The 8,484-nt window shown below is 36.0% G+C and overlaps 1 long non-coding RNA gene across 1 annotated transcript; it reads right to left on the reverse strand.

Annotated features, from left to right (window-relative positions):
- Positions 1-505: 505 nt before the first annotated feature.
- LOC142181849 (uncharacterized) lies at positions 506-3,944 on the reverse strand. Its single transcript, XR_012710741.1, has 2 exons — positions 3,524-3,944; positions 506-788 (listed from the first exon to the last, which is right to left on the reverse strand). It is a non-coding gene; the product is annotated as an uncharacterized LOC142181849 (long non-coding RNA).
- Between the last annotated feature and the right edge of the window lie 4,540 nt (positions 3,945-8,484).

The raw sequence follows: 8,484 nt of genomic DNA on the forward strand, positions 1-8,484 counted from the left end.
AAACCCCTTTTTTATTCTTCTTTTTTTTTTATGAAGAAAATCTAAAGAATAAACCACAGAAAAGTATTTGAATTTTCATTTGATATTCTGACGCAAGATTTCGAAACAAGCAATAAACAAAATAAAATAAAATATTTTTTGGATTTCAATTTTGATTGCCTAAAGGAAAAATTCTAATGATAGACAAAAGACAAGTATGTTTTTTATGTACAATATCCTAAAGTTCTAATGAAAATAAAAAGAATTTTTTTTCATTTTTCACTAATTTCCCAAAGAAACACCTCAAAAGAAAATCTTTTCGGATTTTAGAATTAATACCTTAAAGAAAACTTTTAAAGAGGTACTAAAAGAAAATTCTTTTTTTTTTGAATTTTGGTCCCAATATAGTAAATGAAATATAAAAATAATTTCTATTTTGATATTAATTGCCTAAAGGAAAAACAATCTCAAAGGAATTTTTTCATTTCTAGAATTAGTATTCCAAAGAAAACTTATGACGAAAATATAAAAACGCAAAAATTCTTTTTTTTTGGATTTTTGACTTGTAATACATTTCCAAATGCAAAATAAGAAATACAATAACAAAAGACTAGGAAAACTTAACTAGACAATACAAACTCTAACATCACCTAAAAGATTGAATACTACTATACAGGACTAGAAAATAAAACAAAAACAATTGACTCAAAAACATAAAATGACTCCTCTAGCAGCTCCTGAATGCAGTGATCCTGGGGTATCTGTCATGCTCAAACTCTGGTAAGTAAATCCACACCTGTATGAGAAAACTTAAACCAACACTATGTGAGACAATAAAATTCCCTAAGACACATGCAAGATATGATTGAGGCTATTTTTGCAAAATGACTTATTTGGCCAAAAGATGGCTAGAAGTGCAAAATTTGGCTAAGACCCCGCAAAACCAAGAACCTAAGATTACTAGGAAGACCGGACCCTATGTGGGTTGCCTACGTATCACGCCTCGAAAGACGAGAATCAGGTATGTGTAGTTCGGGCAAATTGGATACGGGCAAGAATTAAAAAAAACAACTAATTTTAGAGAAAACATTTTTTTTGTCTTTTTTTTTGAAAAATGATGAAACATGCAAAATCTTTTTGGATTTTTTTTTGATTTTCGAAAAATGATGAAAAAAATGTAAAATCTTTTTGAATTTTTCATGCTATTTTTTTGTCCTTTCTTAAAAATAATGTAACAAAAAGCATAACTGGGCCCTACTTGCTTTATCTTCACACTTCACCTTCTTTTTTTTTTCTTTCATTTGCTCTCAACTATCATTGGTCCGCCAAATGACCCTTTTACCCTTGCAGAAATGCAACATGTATCACATTAGGATGCATCAGAATGGTCTTTTATTTTTTGGGTACACCTGTCCTAGACGGACCCAACCCCTGTGTTGAGTCCCCAAAGTCAAATGCACATGATACAAATAAGCGTTCCTACTAGGGATCCGACATGAGGCTGAGTTATTCTAGGTTTAAAACCTGGGTGTATTGTTCTAGACCTGGCTTACCCGAGCGGACAACTCGAGCTGGGGGGGGGGGCTGTGTACCGGTAACCAAAAGATCATCCGGCTTTGCAACTTGTCCGAACCTCGTTCTATTTGGGATATGACACTAACAGAAATAAGTCACGACCAGCGTGCACTCCTCAGGAGAGAGAAGAGAGGGGTTTCGTAGCAGTTTATATATACAGTTCAACTAATATCAAAGCGGTAAAAGAAACATTTAGCACATTAGGCCCAAACATGTAATAAAATCAGATAATAAATAAAGCCAAATATAACAATTCATCTAAGCTCAAATTCTGAACCCTGAACCAGAGATTCTGGGTTCGCTCCCCAGCAAAGTCGCCAGAGTTGTCACACCTCTTTTTTTCCTACACCCGCGTAAAGGGATGTATCGGGAGTTTTTCCAATTAAAGTGACAATTGAAACGAGATTATTTATTTATTAAATTCATAGTCGCCACTTGGGATAATTTTATGGTGTCCCAAGTCACCGGTTCAAATTCTGAATCGAGCAAAAGATTGACTCTATTTTACAATCCGCGAACACAGAAATCTGGGAAAGGAATTTTGTTAACCAGGGAGAAGATGTTAGGTATTCCCGAGTTTCGTGGTTCTAGCACGGTCGCTCAACTATTATAATTGGCCTATTATCTGATTTTAGTACATGTTTTAGCATATGGTTCCATTTTAACTTTAACCGCTTTTATTCAATTATTTTTAAGAAAGATTTCAACGTTATTAAAACATGTCTTGAACCACGTCACATAAATGCACCCACGGTCTCGACATATTTTATCTAACATTGTTGAGATTTGGATTTGGGTCACATAAATGCGCACCCGAGTTTAGGAAGGTAATTTTAAGATAGCGCGCCGAAAACAACTACGCACTTTCAAGTTTGCAAGGGCCATGAAAAATTCAACTAATGGCACACCTCGATTTCTAACAGTTAAAATAATTAATGGAGGGCCAAGGGTTTTGAGATTTTATTTGGCATGGCACTCCTCGAATTATTCCTAAAGGGTTTTATTATTTGAAGTCGTTACAATCGGGCCACATGAAATGCACCCCCGAATCCATAGTCACAATGGTTTATTAATCATGCCTAAAGCAACTAGCACATTTGAATTATTTTCCTAATCTTGAGATTATTGTGAAGGCCACGAATTATGAGAGTCATTTGTGGAAATGGGGTTAGCCATTCATTTAGTAACAGATTCAAATCCCTACAGCATGGTAACAATCGCGCATAGCGTGGGTAATTGCGATAGTACTTTGCACCAAAACGAGAGATTGTCTAATGTGATAAAAATGAAAAGAAGCTAATTAATAAGGGACACATGAAATATAACAATTGCACATGGCGTGGGTCATCAGAAGCACGTCACCTTCGGCATTTCTAGATATGCAGTGTGTTTGCATTAACTTTGCAGTTCGACAATTGCTATTCTCGGGCGTAAGTAAGCCGTTTATGGGGTAGTTCAAATTATCTAAATGTGCTCTCACAAGACTACCATAGATGGATAGATTTGTTAACGAATAACTGCTACAGATATGTAAATATACAACAACATTCTGAAATAAACTACAAACAAACACCCATTAATATCAACATTTTCACGTACCAGACAAAACAAGACAATTGAGATTATGAATCCAAACAAGGGAATTTCATTAAAAAATGTTCTCCTCAACTTATTCAAATCTCCTGGTTTTTACCATTAGCTCAAGTTGCACAAAACCAAATCGATGTCCCCTCAAAACTCAAATTAGCGAGCAAGAACCTTCAATGGACGCGTAAGTGGCAAGATTTAAGAAAATTTCATAATCAAACTTACGTACTAATGGGTTATCATAATCAAACCTTTTTTATCAGAAGACTGTCATCATGTAAAATAAAACAAAAGAAAACAAATCTATATTTCATAGAAATGCACTGAAAATTAAACAGGCTAGAATTAAAATTAAAAATTATACAAGTTCGCGGATGTGTACCTAGTCACCAATAATCAAAAGAACATCAGAAAAATCTGAACAACAAGGATCTCGACGGTTAATCCGGAGCTCAACCATGAACTAAATCAGCGGCAAAAATCAACAGCAATCAATAGAGTTTGAACCCAGAACATTTTTTTAATGAAATTCCCTTTTGAATCCCGTTCTTCTTTTGGTTTTTGTTCTGATTTTGAGCTTATTGTGTTATAGATCTAGAATATGAAATTCAAAAATCAAGGGTGCTTTCTATGAGTCTCCATGTGTGTGTGTGTGTACGCTTAAACTACAGAGAATGGGAAGAAGAATGGGACACCTTGGGAGCTTTGTTGTTTTCTGGAAAAAATGAGAGAGGAGGAAGAAGTTCAGGAGTGCCATTTTGTAATAGTAGGGATCTGATCCCTTTTTTTTCTTAGGTTTTTTAATTATGTTTTATAGGTAAGAAGTAGGGTAAAGGGTAATGGGTATTTGAATTGGGCTGGGGTTAACAATTAATTTGGGTCATTTTAGGAATTGACCCAATTTTAGAAGAAACAAGACCAAAAATACATTCTTCCTAATTTCTTTTTCTCTTTTTTTCTTTTCTTTAAAAATTAATTAAAATTCTAAATTAATCTATTTTGTAGAAATTAAAGTTCTTTATTTATTTTTTATCATTATAACAACTAGTTAACTTAAAACTAAAGAAAAAATGCTAATTTAAAAGATTAAAAGTTAAATATGTAAAAATGTTAATTTTTAGGATTTTCTCTATGATTTAAAAATATTAAAAATGCAAATAAATAACGAAAGTTTCCTAAAATCAATAAAAAAAAATTTGGCCTATTTTTAAGAGTTATTTTCATGTAGGGCAGAAATCACGTGCTCACAATCATTATTTACCATTTAGGAAGGGAGATATAAGCATTTTGAATTACCTTTAATAGTAATAGATGTACGTACAATCGGCCACACCTATATCAGTCATGCCCTATGGGAGCTAACAGATATAGTTTAAGAGAAGAACATAATATCACGATCCGGCTGGGGTTAGAGTGACCCAAAATGGTGGATGAATTATTTGCGTTAGTTGACATTGCCAATGATATTGCAAATGTGCTAATAGATCTCCTTGTGAGACACCTAGATTATGCACTCTAGAATATTACAATTAGATGTGAATACTAGCATGATAAAAAAAATCAGAAGATAGGCATTGAAAGCCTAGAAGAGATAAATATTACCTTAGTGTGACTCTCGTCCCTAGTAGAGCGAGGTCGTTGAGCAACCCGAAGAGCCAATGAATGAAGCAAGGAGAGCTAAAAGCAAAAGAATGTCGTATTGAAGTTTTCACAAGAAAGGGATGTGCAGAAATATTAGTAGAGTAGTGAGAAGAGAGATAAGGAAGAATTATAAGTGAGATGTGATACATGAATGACAACGGTAGAGTGTTACAGAACCTATAGTCAAAGGAAGAAAGAGACGAAAGGTGATGGGCTTTAAGACAACAAAAGAGTATATGCCATACATTCACATCCTCATTTCGAGAAATAAGTTCGCGATTCTATCGTGATTAACAGAAGGAAAAGTTAGACCCCAGAGTAATAGAAATCAATATGGACTGGTGAACAAGCTAAACTAAACATGAATTAGGAATTGATTGATTTGATAATAGTCAGCATCATTAGAATTTCATATTGCATTCCGGCAATAATAGAATGGACAACAGAAGAAGATCCATGATCAATTCAGAGAATGGTCATTCAAGGATATGCTTCCCTAAAGCAAGCAATATGAGAAAAGTTAAGCTTAAGGGATTGTATGTGCCAGTTACACTAAGTGTCACCATCGCGAGTAAGGAATTTTGTTATCCTTGGTATAGAAGTATTACCGCAAGGCGAGTAAGGGTAATTGATGATGTGAAAGGACGCTAAAGATGAAGAGGAAAAACATCTATAGGCAGGTCGTCATATCTCCAAATCTTAGTACTCCCCTAAAGGGGGGAAATATGGAATGATAAAGGAAGAATGTGATAAAAATGAAAAAGGGATGAGATTACACTTATCCAAATGTTACAGATATGCTATGATTCCACAACGTTATGTAAGCACGACATCAAAAAAAGGGGGAGTAAGGGTTCCTTCCCGGGATGTTATTGATAGATAAGGAGCCAGTACATGGTGTAAGTTAGGACAAGGAAATAACCCAAAAAAGATTACACAGAATATGAATATGAGAATGGGCCGACGAGTAGTTCGTAGTTGATTCAAGAAGAGCCTAGTCATTACTAGGCAAGAAGTAATAAACAAATCAGCAGACCATGCAAGATAAATGTAGTAAACCCCAACATGGAGAAGTCAGCCTCGCAGTATTGTCATTATAATACTTGAGATATATTCATATAAAAGTTGGAGTAGTTAAAGGTACTGTATGAGTGTTTCGGGGATAAAAGAAAGTACCAATAGGAAGGAAGTTAAAATATCAGTTCAGAAGAAACCCTACAAGTACAAGGGCATGGAGGTAAGCAACTACGGATGATTATAGGCAAGGAAGGATATCAAAAGGTGCATAGTAAGCTCACAACTTTACGAGAATTAAAGGTTCCCCCTAAGTACTACAACGAAAGACTAGCTGAGGAAATAAGGAAGAAGGCTTCAACCTAAGCACAACAACCTAAAGAGGAAATGGTCGTGTAACAGCAGTCTCACAACAATATTGGAAGCGCTCCAAAGGAAAGTGTCACCTACCGTGGCTAATGAACGAGAAGTAAAATTAGAAGTAATATTTGAGATCATATGAGTTGCAGGAAAACTCTGGCATGTGTGGGCACTAAGATAAGCTAAGTATGGACCCAACACGGGGGGCAGAAAGACCAAGAAAAGTAATAGCTTACCTTGAAAGAAAGCTAAGATAGAACGAAAGAAATTATTTGATCACTGATCCAGAGTTGGTCATGTTATGAATACCCTTAAGGGTTTGAAGTTTTATACATGCAGCATATACAGCCTTAGAAGGTTTTGGTATACGTTAAAAGAAAGAATTGAGCCCAGGTTATAAACGAAGGATTAAATTATTAAAGGATTGAATCATGCATATTCCGCAGTGCCCATGAAAGGCTAAATAGAATAACTAATACCATGAAACAGATTGGGAGATAACTTAAGTCGATATAAAGGCCAATCAGAAGGAGGAAACTAAAAAGTTACATCAACAAAGTAAATCAGGAATCCGATTATTGGACTCAAAAAAATTATAAACCTCGTGTGAGAATATTATAGGATTACTTTTAATATCCGAGGTACAAGAGGGATAGTACAAACACCATATTCTATAACGACCCTATGTTAAATTTAGCCAGTTAGAATGGTACCAGTCTTGTAATAAGTCAGCATGAAGCTCCCACTAGATTATAATAGAGCATCAAGTTATGGACATAAATTATACCTATGTGGAAGGGAGATCATAAAAGAGAGAAGATACGATACGCGGTTCCAAAGTGAGTAAAGTAAAAGTTGAATAATGTACGGGATACTCAAATGCAGAAGGTTGTGAATAGTCCGTACTTTGGATAAAAGGCTAGAAATGCTAGGATTCAGTATTGATAGCAGCGTCACTAGTGGCATATCTTCCAACCTATGGTTTCTAGGTATAGAGAAGTCTAATTAAGAGTGTAAAGAAGAGTTAGATACAATGTGATGTCTCACTTGATATTCCAGAATGACATAAGAAAATCTATGATGCAAGCAAATTGAAGGGAGGTTGCGAGAAGTTGTGACGACCCGGCCGATCGTCTTAATAATTTACGCCCATCCCCTATTAACCGCTTTTCCCGTATTTATTTCTGCTATTTGATTTGTCGGGATGTTTGTTTTGAGTTTCATAGAGTTTTGGGACACTTAGTCCCTACATGAGAGCTTAAGTGTTGAAAATTTGACCGTCATCGGAGTAGTGTGCAGACGACCTCGGAATGGAAATCCGATGGTTCCGTTAGCTCCGCTGGGTGATTTCGGGCTTAGGGGAGTATTCAGATTGTGTTTTGGAGGTTCGTAGCTAATTTAGTCTTGAAATGCCGAAAGGTCGAATTTTGAAGTTTCCGGTCCGATAGTGAGATTTTGATTCGAGGGTCGTAATAGAATTCCGGAAGTTGGAGTAGCTTCGTAGAGTTGAATGTCACGTGAGTGCAAAATTTCAGGTCATTCGGACGAGGTTTGATAGACTTTTTGATCGAAAGCGTATTTCTAGAGTTTTGGAGTTCTTACGCCTAAATCCATGGTTGATTCGTCGTTTCGATGTTGTTTTAGGTGTTTTAAGGATTGGTATAAGTTTGGACAGTGGTATTAGACTTGTTGGTGCTTTTGGTTGAGGTCTCGGGGGCATTGGAATAACTTCGGATGGTTGACAAAAGAATTTTGGACTTTGGAGTTGCAGCTTCAACTGGTTTTCTATCATAACCGCACCTGCGAGTATGGGACCGCAGGTGCGGCGCTGCAGAAGTGGCTCTATGATCATAGAAGCGGAATTGGAGAGGTCCAGCAGGAGCTGCAGGTGCGAGAATGGAATCGCACCTGCGAGACCACAAGTGTGGAGGGTCTACCGTAGAAGCAGAAACTAGTCTTAAGTGAAAGGTCGCAGGTGCTACCATTGTTCCGTAAAAGCGGGATAGGGACCGCATATGCAGTAATAGCTAGGCAGAAATATGAAATTTTGAGGGTTTAGTTTCAAAAGTTGGGAATTCGATTTGGATCTCGGGAGAGGGCAATTTTGAGAGGAAATTGAAGAGGAGATCAGTGGGTAACAATTTTTTAACCCTTTCTAGTTATATTCCATCAATCTATAGTTAGTTTCATCATTTAATTTTGGATTGGAGATGAAAATTGGGGAAAAGTTGGAAGAAAGTTCTTAGACCTAAAATTCGACTTTTGATTGGGAATTTGACCTTAGATTTGGATAATTTTGGTATGCATGAACTCATGAGAGTATGAGGA

The sequence above is a fragment of the Nicotiana tabacum genome, chromosome 6, assembly GCF_000715075.1.
Source record: "Nicotiana tabacum cultivar K326 chromosome 6, ASM71507v2, whole genome shotgun sequence".
Lineage (NCBI taxonomy): Eukaryota > Viridiplantae > Streptophyta > Magnoliopsida > Solanales > Solanaceae > Nicotiana > Nicotiana tabacum.